The 14,192-nt window shown below is 45.5% G+C and overlaps 1 long non-coding RNA gene across 1 annotated transcript in view; it reads left to right on the top strand.

Annotated features, from left to right (window-relative positions):
- Positions 1-14,192, top strand: part of LOC106724602 — a 37,591-nt gene that overhangs the window by 10,867 nt on the left and 12,532 nt on the right. Inside the window, exon 2 of the long non-coding RNA XR_001360453.1 lies at positions 2,915-2,916. This is a non-coding gene — a long non-coding RNA (uncharacterized LOC106724602). The remainder of the gene's footprint in view (positions 1-2,914; positions 2,917-14,192) is intronic.

Below are 14,192 nucleotides of genomic sequence, written 5' to 3'. Positions count from 1 at the left end.
CCAATCCCCCAATCGGCCCTACCCTGAGCGTGACTGAGGGTGGCATTGCAACCTCCCGATCTGCCCTGCTCTGTGCATGACGGGGCGGCGCCCCAACTCCCCAATCGGCCCTGCTCTGAGCCTGACCAGGGGCTGCACTTAGGGATTGGGCCTGCCCTCTGCCACCCGGGAGCAGGCCTAAGCCAGCAGGTCGTTATCTCCTGAGGGGTCCCAGACTGCGAGAGGGCACAGGCCGGGCTGGGGGACCCCCCTCCCCTCGCCCCCCGAGTGCACAAATTTTTGTGCACCGGGCCTCTAGTTATAATATAATTAAGCAAATACTAGAGTAAAGAATTCTATGATAACAGTGCATGTTCACAACTGGTGAGACAAACTCTATTCATGTAGAGATTTTGATTTCAGCCCCTTGTAAGAGAGTTATAAGATAGTGGCAGCATCTAATCTTGAGGTAGGTAGATAGCGGTAAGATGGCCAATGATGAATAATTTTAAAATCAATCTGTGGCTCAATGTGGTGAGCTTCAAATCACCTTACTGCTGTGGGCTGTGGGGTGAGGGAAGCCACTGTGGTGAAAGGGATAAAACACAGATGTGGTAACACTCTCAGCATTCCTTGCTCCAAATCCATTCCTGTTCTCTAATTGCTCAGAGACCTCAGATTCCTTTTCCTAAAGTTTCCTGAGCTATAGAGAACCCATGTCTCCCAAGCTGAGTCCTGCTGCCTTCCTCACTCAGTGGCCCGGCTGCTCCACTTCCTTCTGGGGGTAGGTGGGAAACCTGGGAGAGGCTGGTGTCTGCCCTCTTGGACATCCCTGGTGACCTGCAGTCCATGATGAAGAGGCCAGTGAAGGGGTGGCTATAGTGTCAGGGCTTCTCCATGCCCCACAGCTTCGGAGACACTGCAGCAAAGGAGAGAACTGCCATGCGAGGCTTCCGAAAGGTCCCTGAGCTGGAGTGTGATGAGAAAACCCAGGTCAGGAGGAGCCTGCGAGGAGGGAAGAGTGGTCCCAGCCACAGCAGGACGCGAGGAGTGGTGCTGGGCTGCAGATGTGTTTCCACATAATCGCAATGCAGGGAACCGGTGGGCGAGGCCGTTCTCATTGTGCAAATCAGACACTTTTCTGAAAATTCTCTCCCATAACCCCCTATCCTCATGTGTAGCCTTGACCTCTGAACCTAAAATATTCCAAGAGTATATTAATGACAGCTAAATCGTCATGGCACAGCATCACGTTTACTAGAGCACTGCCTCTCAGCCATCCCATGGGTTCCCTGTATTTGCAGCAAAATGTTTTCCTACAGGAACAATGACACATCTGTCTTTACTTTCAGGTCTTCTCTGTGTCATGTCCTTACTCACAAGTGACAATGATGATGGTGATGATGATGAGAGCAGGGAACATTTACATAACGCTAAGCACTTCTCAAACATTAACTCATTTCATCTTCAGGAACACCCTCTGGGGTAGGTACCATTATTATCATTCCCATTTTACAGATGAGGAAACAGAGGTACAGAGTTAAGTAATCTACGGTCACACTCTGGTTAGTGATGGAGTCAGGATTCAAATCCATTCTCTCTGGCTTTGCTGTCTGTGCTCATAACCACTTTTCAATAGTGTCTTCCAACTGTCTCTTCTTTTTTTTTAAAAAATATATGTTTTATTGATTTCATAGAAGAAGAGAGAGAGAGAGAGAGAGAGAGAGAGAGAGAGAGAGAGAAACAAAACATCAATGATGAGAGAGAATCATTGATCGGCTTGCATGCCCCATACCGGGGATCAAGCCCACAACCCGGGTGTGTGCCCTTGGCCAGAATTGAACCCGGGACCCTTCAGTCCACAGGCCGGTGCTCTATCCACCAAGCCAAACTGGCTAGGGCCTCCAACTGCTTCTCAAATGATATAGGAACTAAAACCATCATTTATAGTGTCCAAAGGTTGAGGAAATTTGTGTCAGCCATAAAGTATTCCCATCCTCGCATGAATGTATCCAAACATTTACTGACCACCTCTTACCTGCCAGACCACCACACAGGGGATAAGACCAATACAGACATGAGCTTACAATCATTTTGGGAAGTCAACAAATTAAACAAGAATCACAGTGATGTGTGACAAGGATTATGCTAGATGAAATATAACATAACAGATGAAGTAAAAAATAGCTAATATTTATTGGGCATTTTGCTTTGTACTGCTAGGTACTGCTCTCACTGCTTTTTATGGATTCTCTCATTTAATCTTGACAGCAACCCTATGAGGAAAGTATCTTTTATCCCCATTTTCTAGATGAGGAAATGAGGTGCAGCAAGCTCACATAATTGCTGAGTGACCCAGCTATTTAATGGGGGAGCCAAGATCATAGGAGAACACATCTGGGGGGTTAACTTAGCCTGGGGGTTAGAGAGTCCAGTTTCATCCACTGGTGAGCAGTATACATTGAGATAATAAACAATGGGAAGCCTTTTCTTCATTTGCTCATTTACATGCATTTATCAGGCTTCTTCAATATGCAAAACATCAAAGGAGGAGGTGGGGTTGGTGGTGGGTGGGTACAGAGATGGATAATATAGAGCAGGGGTCCTCAAACTTTTTAAACAGGGGGCCAGTTCACTGTCCCTCAGACCGTTGGAGGGCCGGACTATAGTTTAAAAAAAACTATGAACAAATTCCTATGCACACTGCACATATCTTATTTTGAAGTAAAAAAACAAAAGGGGAACAAATACAATATTTGTATTTGCATGTGGCCCGCGGGCCATAGTTTGAGGACCCCTGATATAGAGTGTTTGCATTTAAGGAGACACAATTCAGTAGCCATACTGTATTAAGTTTTTAAGGATATAAAAGATAAGAATCGCTCCTTGGTCTCAAATAGATTAGCATTTTAACAGAGGAGTGGAGGAAGGCAAGTTGTCTGTGCAACGTGATGGAGAGCCTAGGATGGCCTCGACAAGAGCTGAAGATTTTCGGTCACTTTGAGACCTTCAGCAAGCTCTAGACCTCAGAACATCAGGAATGAAGGCTCAGAACCCTCATTTTACAGATGGAAGTTGTCATAAAGTAAAGAAATATTTGAAAACTGGCAAGTTCTGTAATTCAAGTGTCCCTTTCACACTCTAAGATTGTACGAATCTTAACTTGAAAAAAAACTATGAACAAATTCCTATGCACACTGCACATATCTTATTTTGAAGTAAAAAAACAAAAGGGGAACAAATACAATATTTGTATTTGCATGTGGCCCGCGGGCCATAGTTTGAGGACCCCTGATATAGAGTGTTTGCATTTAAGGAGACACAATTCAGTAGCCATACTGTATTAAGTTTTTAAGGATATAAAAGATAAGAATCGCTCCTTGGTCTCAAATAGATTAGCATTTTAACAGAGGAGTGGAGGAAGGCAAGTTGTCTGTGCAACGTGATGGAGAGCCTAGGATGGCCTCGACAAGAGCTGAAGATTTTCGGTCACTTTGAGACCTTCAGCAAGCTCTAGACCTCAGAACATCAGGAATGAAGGCTCAGAACCCTCATTTTACAGATGGAAGTTGTCATAAAGAAATATTTGAAAACTGGCAAGTTCTGTAATTCAAGTGTCCCTTTCACACTCTAAGATTGTACGAATCTTAACTTGAAAATTATTGTTGAATTGTTCAATACTTAACATACTGTCAGGGGCTTTGATAAGCTGAAGGTGTGGGAATATAGTACCATGAAGCCTTCCTAGAATCTGTGAGAGGAACTTAAAAGGAAGACATCCCAGAGAACACGCAGGCGCCGCTCCCAGCACATGGACTTCAACTGGCAGGAGCTTGGAGGTGACGTGAAGGAGAGTGGTGGGGCTGGCATTGAGGAGGGCAGCAGGAGAGAGTGCAGGGCCAAATGGGAGCAGGCGGGAGGTTTGGGAAAGAAGAGGAGGAAGGACAGGAGAAATGTTTTTCTAGGTTTAAAACTTTTCCTTATTCGTTAACATAGGACTCATGTCAGATGTCAATATCTGTATGAGTGTGTGTTGGGCTTCTCATACATGGTTGACTTGAGTAAATGGATGGGGAGTGTCTAACGCCACGTTGAGGAAACTGGCAGAGATCAAGGCCCCCCCAAACCTCCTACATGGAGCAGAATTTTTATAATCTACACACTACTCTTTTACACTCAGAGCCTTTCTTCTTCAGGACCCTCTTTAAACTGGGCCCCTGTTTACTTGCTAGAGTTGGGGGGCAAGGGAGAAAGATGAGTTTCTTATTTCCTTTTAGACAGTGACTGTACCCTGAGCATCATCCATCGTGGAGATGGAAAAAAAGGGAAAAAATGGGGAGGGGGAGGCAAAAGAACCTGTGGAGGGCACTGCCTGGTAGCTCCAGTTCCTTGGGCTCCTGCTCCCCGGTTGAGGCTGCTCTGAATGCCATGCTGGCTTATTTATTATGTTTTATCCTTACTATTTAGTGATGGCTTATTTTGTTACTTGTTGTTCAAATCTGCACATGATCTTTTCCTCATGTTCTTCTTTTGTCACAAAGGCACTGTGGCTTTGGTTCCAAGAACAGCCATGAGCAGCTACCAAGGGGTGATCCTAGGAGTCATCTGTCTCAAGAATGTCATCTTGGAAACACTGTTGTGTGTCTTTGCCAATCAGGGAGGAATAGAGTCAGAGGCCCATTACATGCACTTCAGACATAGTCATATTCTTTAAAATATATATATGTATTTTATATAATATATATACATATATATTGATTTCAGAGAGGAATGGAGAGGGAGAGATAGAAACATCAATGATGAGAGAGAGTCATGGATCAGCTGCCTCCTGCAGACCTCATTGAGTCCACAACACAGGCATGTGCCCTGACTGGGAATGGAACTGTGACCTCCTAGTTCATAGGTTGATGTGCAACCACGGAGCCACACTGGCCAGGCAGACAGACATATTCTGAGGGAGGTCAGGACAGGATGGTCTTTTCCGGAGGACTTTGCCTCAAGCCTTGAATACATTTTCTCAAGAGTAGGACATGGAGATTTCCTCAGACTTCTAGAACATTTTAGTGTTATCTAAAGAGTACATAAGAGCTACTTGCTGTGACAAAAATTACACCAGGCTTGGAATCTGAAGATGTAGGTCTGAGATCCAGCTCTTTTACTTCCCAGCGACGGCCAAGTTTCCTCCTTCACAGCAGAATTATAAAGGGCAAAGGAGAAATGTTACGACAACACTTTGTAAACTGGAAAGTTGTGCAAATATTAGTTTGTTATTGTTACCTAGCAATACTCAGGAATTGTCCTTGTCTGGGTTCCCGTTAGGTAGCAGGGGCCTGTGTAACGAAGGCTCGGCAGGTTCAATTACAACTGAAGGGTGAAATTGGATGATAAAGGTTCTAATACAGGTTCCACTTTGAAACCTAGAATAAACCTCTGGAGGAACCCTGTACAAGTTTCTAGAACAGCTGCTTTGGTGCTAACTAATAATTCCTTTCACCAAGGACTGGATGAGAAGGACATTTTATACCACAGATTGTATAGGGTGTCCCAAAATTCACGCAAGATTTGAATTTTGCGTGAGCATTAACAACAACAACAACAAAAAAATAAAAGCCTAATTTTACTTAGTTTATTGAATCAGATTCTAATATCTGTTGCCCTTTAAGTTCAATCCCTTCAATTTGATAAGCATTACGAAGTACCAATTATGGCCCAGGAGCAGGGACAATGAAGACCAATGAAGACCACGGCTTTGCGTATGTGCCAGCAAAGCTGTGGAGGCCATTTACCTGATGTGCTATTCTATACATAACCCTATACTGTATACTTTATGAATCAATAAAAAATTTACAATTTTTAATTATAACCTGTGTTTTCTATCAAAATTACTTCTTGCGTGAATTTTGGGACACCCTATATTTAACTTCTGTCCCCACCCCCACCCCAACATTTGGTCTTGGGTGTTCCTGAAGGCATGGCACCCTCAGCAGCTCCTTCTCCTCCCCCGGGGCTCAGCCACAGGTGCTTCTCAAAAGTTGTCACTCCTCAGTGGTCTCTCTGGCTCCTGCTGTCTGCAGGGCTCAGGGCCTGACCCTTTGCTTCCGTTTCAGTCCCTGCTCTCCATCCCTGCTCTCCATCTCCTCCCTGGACTCGATGCTTCAGAGTCCTCCTGGCCTCCCAGGGCCCTCTCCTTTCTCATTGCCATCACCTGAGAGGGGAGGTAGGAGACGTGGGCTCCACATCCCCATGCTGGGCAGCCTGCCTTCTGCGGGAGCGAGTGTTTAGAAGTGTCTGGACCAGTGATGGCGAACCTTTTGAGCTCGGCGTGTCAGCATTTTGAAAAACCCTAACTTAACTCTGGTGCCGTGTCACATATAGAAATTGTTTGATATTTGCAACCATAGTAAAACAAAGACTTATATTTTTGATATTTATTTTATATATTTAAATGCCATTTAACATAGAAAAATCAACCAAAAAAATGAGTGTCATAGGTTCGCCATCACTGGTCTGAACTGAGGGTCTTCCCGTGTTCCTTAGCGTTCCCGAAAACCTCTGACACGCGTGTCATAGGTTCCCCATCACTGGTCTGGACTGAGGGTTTCCCGTGTTCCTTAGCGTTCCCGAATGTGCACTTTCTGATGCACAGGCGCTCCTCTACGTGGCTCCTCGACTCCTGTGACTCTTCCAGAGCCCCCTGGGCAGTCTCTCTGGAGCTCCCGCAGTTACGTATCACATTATTCTGAGAACACGGAGTCCCTTCTTTCCGCCGGGGAGGAGACCCCGTCTCATTAGCCCTGGGTGCTTTTCCTACGCTACACTCACTGCTGGGCCCTGCTCACTGCACTACTGCTGTTTTTTGCATCTTCCCAAAATGGATTTTCCTATGACCACTTGTGCCTAAAAGCCAGTCTAAGTCTCCAGATCCTCCCAGACAACTCACCTTGACCCCAAGGATAACTTTCTTACATGCTGGGCTATGTCCATTTTCTGGGCTCGCCTCTGTTTTAGATTCCCTTGGTCTCTGCTGAGTCCTGGGGCTTCGGGCCCCCATCTCAGGGCGCCCCTCCCCAGCTCCAGGGATTGCTTTGGGGACTGGTCTGCGGATCCCGTCTCTAGTCCCCGTGGTCGGAGCTGTGAAGGAAGAGCTTCCGGGCAAGATGCCACTCGCAAGCCTGTCTCCCTAAGAACAGCAGACCCGTTTCCTCTCTAGTTGTTCGGAAACCCACCCCTTCCCTCACAGCTGTGTGAAAAGAAGCCAAATGCCCATTCTTAATGTGTAACAACTGAGGCTCATATGCAAACTGCTGTTATCTCAGCAGGAGAGCAATTTGCAACCATTTAAAACCCTTTCACTCTTCTCTCCTCCTCAGTGGATGGGTGTGCACACACCAGTCCATATTTATTAGTGCAGATGGTGAGAAGCTCGTCATTGAAAGGGCTTAGAGCACAGAGGGAAATGGATTTTTGGCCTCACTCTGGCCTTATAAACAAGAAGGCTTGAATGATTTTAGGTTCCTGATTCTTGCCTCAAAAGAGCACAGTTTGCTTCTCTCCAAACACAAGAGGTTGCAAATTGGTAATTCATCTCAACCAAAGGCCACATGATGAGCCATTGTAGATGTATTTTTTTCTTTGTGTGCAAAGGAGGAACCCAACATCTGAGTGTGGGTTCCAGCTGGTATTTGCCTTTCACCATTTGCAGCCCGAAGACACTGTCATGGCCAGCCCTGGGCTCCGTGCACCCCCCGCCTTCCACTTGCCGGGCTATCGCCAGGAGAGAAGTCAGCTCCGCATTTCCATGTGACTTCTTCCTTTTTCATAGCTAAAAAATAAATCAGTTCTAATAAAAACATTTATACTATATTCTTTATTGTCAGCTAATCCTGCCCAAACTCATTAAATGGCAGTGTGTGGGTTATTTGCTGTCAGTGAAATTATCAAAGGCATTTTTCAGCTGGGGCACCGGGAAAACATATGCTTCAATGCCAACTAAAACAATAATGAGGAAATGTTATGATCAGTCTTGACCAGATGACCCTGCCCGTTTTAGATTAGTTCTTAATTTCAGCACAAGGGTCATCCTGTGAATTCTTACAATAAGTCACCGCTCACCACTCACATGAAAAAGATGTGACTTATTAGAAAACTCACTGTACTCATTGCAGTTAATGAGATGTGGAAAGCTTTGTAATTTGATTTGCTGGGCCATATGCTGTAAAGGGATACTGCTGATTTCATTCCTCCGCATTTAATTTAAGCAGTATGCAATCCCTTCTTCATATGGCTACTTATATAATAAAAATTAACTTGGGGTATAAAAAATACACCATTGTGGGGTTTATTACTTGGTGTGGTTCAGTTTCAAGTGTTTTTCATGGAAACATCTGTAAGTAATGTGTGTAGGTCTAATTTTAAATCCCGCCAAATATTTTCCATTTAACATTTGGTTTAACTGACAAGCTTGCTAAGGTGGTTTTCAGAATTGTCGGTAACAGATATGTACACTATTCCCAAGGCTATAGCCTTTTTTAAAAATAGAAGATAACAGTAATGCAAAACTTGGTTTGTTGACTTTTTTTTTTTTTTTACATTTCAGTGGATACAAACAGTTCAGAATGTAAGCAGTTCTAGCTCTTAAAAAGCCTGCAGTAGAGGAATCTACTACCCCCTAAAAACAGTAACCTTGGTTGTGACAATAGCGACCTTGTTGTGTGAGCAAGGAGCAGTGCAGGGAGGCTGACGGTGGGAAAGGGGCCCTTTATGACAGGGGCCTGCCCCCCTCTAGAGAGCTAGGGAGGGAGGAAAGGAGAAAGAGGACTGAGAGTCTGAGAAATGGGCCAATACTCAGGGAGGTCTGAGCATCCGGGGAAGTCACCTTCATCCTGTTTTCCCACTCTTAACAAAAACCCCAAAACCCCCTGGTCTGATGCTTAGGACTATCCAAGGGTCTGGTCAGGAGCTGATTTATAAAACCACAAAACAGAGCCTTTCCTTTCTGCCCCAGGTGGGGTTCCCAGATAAAAGAGAGAACCCTGAGCTAAATTTGGAATTCTGATAAACAGCATATCTTTTTTGGTATGACTATGTCCAAAAATATGTCCTGTATTTTTGCCTGCTAAATCCGACCTCTACCACCGGGGTGGGAGTGGTCTGCTGACTCCCTTCTAGTCATGGCCACGACGTTTGTTGTTGTTGTTGTTGTTTGTTTGTTTTCTGCAGGTTGATTTCCGTGGCTGACCCCCTGAAACAGCGTGACCCGGCCGGCGGGACAGCAGCAGCCCTGGATGCCCACCTCTGGACGGTCCATTCCCACCGGGGGCCATGGAAATGCGGACTCAGCACCGGGGCAGGCACGAGGTGGGGACCCCAGAAACATAGTCCCACTGTTTCCATGACCCACTCAAAAGTAAGACTGCGTGTGTGAAGAGCAGCCTGGGGGGACGTGCCACGGCAAATGGAGAGGTGCGGAGTGGACACCTCGGGGGACTGCTGGTTTTGCTTCGAGGGAATGGGATGGTGGAACTGGCAGTTGCGAAATGTCACTCAGTTGATTCTTGTGAGAACCGAAGTTTGTTTGAACTGTCAATGAAAGCCCAGGTGCCTGGGTCCCGGGGACGAGGGAACCGTGGGGCGGTGCGGGGCGGTGACAGGGCTGGCCACTGGGGGTCAGGATAAGCTTGCAGAGCGCCCCTGCGGCGGCCAGAACTTTCTCTGGAGGAGAATGCGCGCCCGGAGGAAGCTAAGGTCTGCCCAGACGCTGGGATGCACCCCGGTCAGGCGCCTGGAGACTCCCTCGCAGCCCTATTTGTAAGGCAAATCGAAGCCCACACACGCATTGCTCGCCTGTCAGGTACTAAATTGCCTTTATGAGAGTCGAGCAGGCTTGCCGATGACAACACTCTGATAACAAAAGAAGTGTGGCCTTGTTGAAGATTTTATGTAAGAGGAAATGATCCATTTGAATTCAGAAGGAGTTTTAAAACAAGGCAGAAAGATCCAAGCCCTGGATTTCCTGCCTTGTGGCTTGTTTCAAAGGACTTGTTTAAGAAAACAGAGGCCAAAAAAAGAAAGGGAAAAAAACGACCCAAGATAGCCAACCAAGGTTTGATTCTTGTTTGTTGCTGCTTTTTTTCTGCACATCAAGCTCCCCTTCTTGTTAACCCTCGACTTCAGCTGCAGAAAATGAGATTCCCCTCGCTGAGGGATTAGCCGTCTGGAGGAGCAAGGGAATGGGAGGTCTTGAGAGACTCGAGATTGACGAGTTTGAAATGTTTGAAAGAAAAATCTTCAGTGGTTTAAGAGCTTCACTAAGACATTAAAAAAAAAGAATCAAACTTGTCCTTATTTAAGAGCTTTGGCGATCCAAATACAAGTCCCCTTTCTTTTGCCAAGGAGCCCGTTATCCATTCTGTGAGTCTTTAATGCTTAATAGAAACACGGAGGTTCCTCGTCAGCCCCCAAACAGGAATCTTTCAGCCCACTGCTCCCTCTGGTGATGGTACATGGCAGAATCGGCGCCGTTCTCAGGACCTGCGTGAGAGAAGTGCCTCCTGTCTTTCCGCCAGGTCCAGGCCTTGGTGTGGTGGGGCTGCTTGGATTGGGAGTGATGTGAAAGGGCTCTTTGACAAACCGCTGCTTGGTTTAGAGATCGCCTGTGCATTTTGAACATTCATTCATTCACTCACGTATTCAACCAGCATTCATGAAGCACTCACTGCATGTGGTGCAGGGCTGGGTGTGAGGATATAATGTCTAGTCACACAGAGTCGCGGTCTCACCTTCCAGGAGCTCACAGTCTGGTGGCATTGATGGCGAACCTTTTGAGCTCGGCGTGTCAGCATTTTGAAAAACCCTAACTTAACTCTGGTGCCGTGTCACATATAGAAATTGTTTGATATTTGCAACCATAGTAAAACAAAGACTTCTATTTTTGATATTTATTTTATATATTTAAATGCCATTTAACAAAGAAAAATCAACCAAAAAAATGAGTCCGCGTGTCACCTCTGACACGTGTGTCATAGGTTCGCCATCACTGGTCTGGTGGGGAAACAGACACCGTGAAGAGAGACAGAGGCTATTCTATTGTAGTGGAAGAGGCACCCATCTTGTCCTCTCTTTTTCATCTAGAAGATGAGAAAAAAATCCAAGTTGTCAACATGGTTTATTAAACAAGTGGTACATCAGCAATAACAAAGCCCAGTTTAATTTGGCAATGACAGGAATCCATCCTTGTTGACTGACTGCTTCCTTCTTCCAGGGGCCCATCTTCTCTCCCAATGATCCAAACTGCCCTTTGAATCCACATTCCTCTGCCTGCAAACCAATAGGATAATGTGGAGATGAGGGTAGAGAGCAAGCTGATCACTCATGCTGTCTGACTTGGGGGCCAGCTGTTGGATGGCTTGAGGTGGCTTTACTGTGAGAGTGGGGAAACCCACTTCTCCTTCTGGAAAGAGGGGAAGCCAGAAGTTTATTCAGTCTTTTCTAGGCAACTTATTTTATTGCATTTTTAATTTCCTCTCTTGCTTTAACATGACCCTTTTCACTGGCTTCCCACGCCTGGCGCTTAATTACTTATCATTAGCAATGTACACGGGGGCCTTGCTGCATATTTATAAATGTGATCATTAGTACATGGGAAGACAAAGGCTTCTTTAAGACTGTCATTAGTTATTCTGTTTTCATGGAAATGTTCATTAGGAGAAACTACCCACCTGGTTAAATAATTATAATTAAGAATTGGTAATCTCCTTTGCATTTTTAACTTGATCTTCCGTCTGTTTGTATGAAGCTAAACAAGCTGTATTTGGCCAGTATTCTATCTTTCATTTCCACAAGAATTGTCAACAAATACAGACTCTTTGTTTTTAAACTATAGGTGGTGACTGATGTTGCCGTATGATCGGTGTAATTTGTGTAATGCAGCTGTTATCTCCAAACCCATTAACCAGCCGTGGAAGGCTGAGTCGGTGAATGGAGCTAAGGATCGCTGGTGGATTTTACTTTCTGGACTCTGTCAGTGGTGCAGATTGAACTCCAGGCTTCTAACCAAACTTAGCAAAGAGTCACCGTTCACTCCTCAACCACAGAGACACCAGGCTGGGTGGCCACTGGCCACGGTTCCTTTGTCTGTGCCAGGCCAGGCGGGACACGTGGCAGTTGGATGGTGTGCGTCTGTGTGTGTCAGCGTCTGACTCTCTCTCTATTTCTGACAGAGGGTAATCACGGCGGTGTTAGAGCCATGGCCCTGCCAGTGCCTCGGCAAATAGAGTCCACGAGGAGCCTTCGAATTGCTAGCAAATGTCTTTGAGGCCCATACATGGTTACGTGTCAGCTGAGCCGAAACAAATGAGGTGACAGAAACACAAGAACGGAAGCACAGTCATGCTGCTGCCCACTCCCCTCTGCCCAGACTGGTCCTCGGCGAGCCGCCACCCTAGACTGATGAGAATATGCCAGTGATAAACCGCAACTGTGGGAAACGCTGGGTGGGGGCACACGTATCATCTGTAAACAATTAGGCAGCCACTGCTCAGTCAGTGCCATTTTGAGAAGCTAAGGAAGTCTGCAATCAGTTATATCTCCAATTACCATAAAAATATATTAGCCATTCATTCATTTATTAATGATTCATCAGTTAACCACACATAATGAGCAAATAATTAGCAGTGCTGTACGGTTGCCAAAATTGAAGAAGTGTTGGCATTTCAAAGATGAAAGGTTGCATTTATGCAAAAGTCTGGTGATGATAAAGTTAATACGGAAGATAATTATAAAAGTGGCTGTCCTATATTACAGGCTGAGGTACCACAAAACTTGCCTAATTGAACTGAAATTAATATTCTTCTAGAGTCTGCGTGTTGCCACACACAAACTGCTGGATTTCTCCCGAAGATCTCCCTCCAGTAAGGTGCACTGCACAATACAAGTTAATAAAATGCCAGACAGCTAGACTGTGTTCTTTGTTTGCTTGGTTCAGGGCCTCGTGGAAAACAATAAATTGCATTCATGTCAGCTGAGGCCCATCCCTTTGCTAATTACCGTTTGGTGCTGAAATGACTTCTGTGAAATGGGGAGCATGAGGAAACATACAGCCATACAAGGAGGCTTTTCAGAGCTTTGCAGTAAATGTGAGATAGGCCTCAGGCACACAGATGTTAAAACAGTGAATTCCCCCACAGATTACACTAATGGAAACCCTGTCAGGGTAAGTCAAATCCGGGTCTGTGGTCAAAATCTAATTAAGGTTTCTGTACTTAAAAAGAATATGAATGCCTGGGGGTGGCGATGAATGTATAAGAAACTCACTTGTTTGTAAAATTGTTAGCATGAATAGTAAGTACCGTGGGGCTGTTACCTGCGAAGTAACACCTGTTTTCTGAGTCACTCTCTGCTTTGTGGAATGTGTCAGGACGGGTTATTTCGGAGGTCAGGGAACTCAGCTCAGGCCACAGTGGCCTTCCCTCTTCAGGGCTTGGGACAAGGCATGGTTTGAGGTCATGGATGAAAATGGATCCTTAGAAGTCGCCTGGAATCCCAGAGGGTGCTTTGCTTTGCCACATAAAAACCACCCCAGATGATTCTGCCCAACTGCCTGGCGCCACTGAGGAAATAGTTCTTGCTGAGGGTGAGGGGCCGGCCAAATCTCCCTCGTTGGGAAACAAAGGGTCGCCCGCTCCCGGGGCGCGCCCTCCAGCCCGTGGCGACTGCCTCCCCCAACAGCTGCAGCGCAGGCACGACCCTGATTCTAATAGAGGAAATGAATTTATAATGCCGCAGTCTCTTCATTTTCACCAGGCACAAATTTCCCCTTAAATACTTAAAAACAACACCCAGAGCTGGATATACCTTAAATTTCGAATAAATGAAATCTTAATCCAGTCTGTTGCTGAGTCTGAGTTGTTATTAAAGAAATAAATTTGAAACAGCAAGTGGTTTGAGAATTTTTGAATTTAATTATTTAAATCTACTTAGGGTAACTCTCGTGCGCTATTTCAGTTTCCCAGTGAGAACATGAATTCTGGGAAAGGTATCCCACGAAGGGCCCTGGAAATATTAACTTTCATGTACAACCGTGGGCTCAGCCGTAGACAGACTGTGACGCCCTCCTCCCCCAAAAAGCAGAAGAAAGAAACTCTGAGATTCTTTTTCCTCCCTGTAAATTTCAGCTGAGTGATACAGGACATATCTTTCAAAGAAGGAGGGAAGCT

The sequence above is a fragment of the Myotis brandtii genome, unplaced genomic scaffold (genome assembly GCF_000412655.1).
Source record: "Myotis brandtii unplaced genomic scaffold, ASM41265v1 scaffold90, whole genome shotgun sequence".
Taxonomy (NCBI): domain Eukaryota; kingdom Metazoa; phylum Chordata; class Mammalia; order Chiroptera; family Vespertilionidae; genus Myotis; species Myotis brandtii.
Note: the sequence above shows the minus strand (reverse complement) of the source record. Positions and strands in the feature narration are given on the sequence as shown.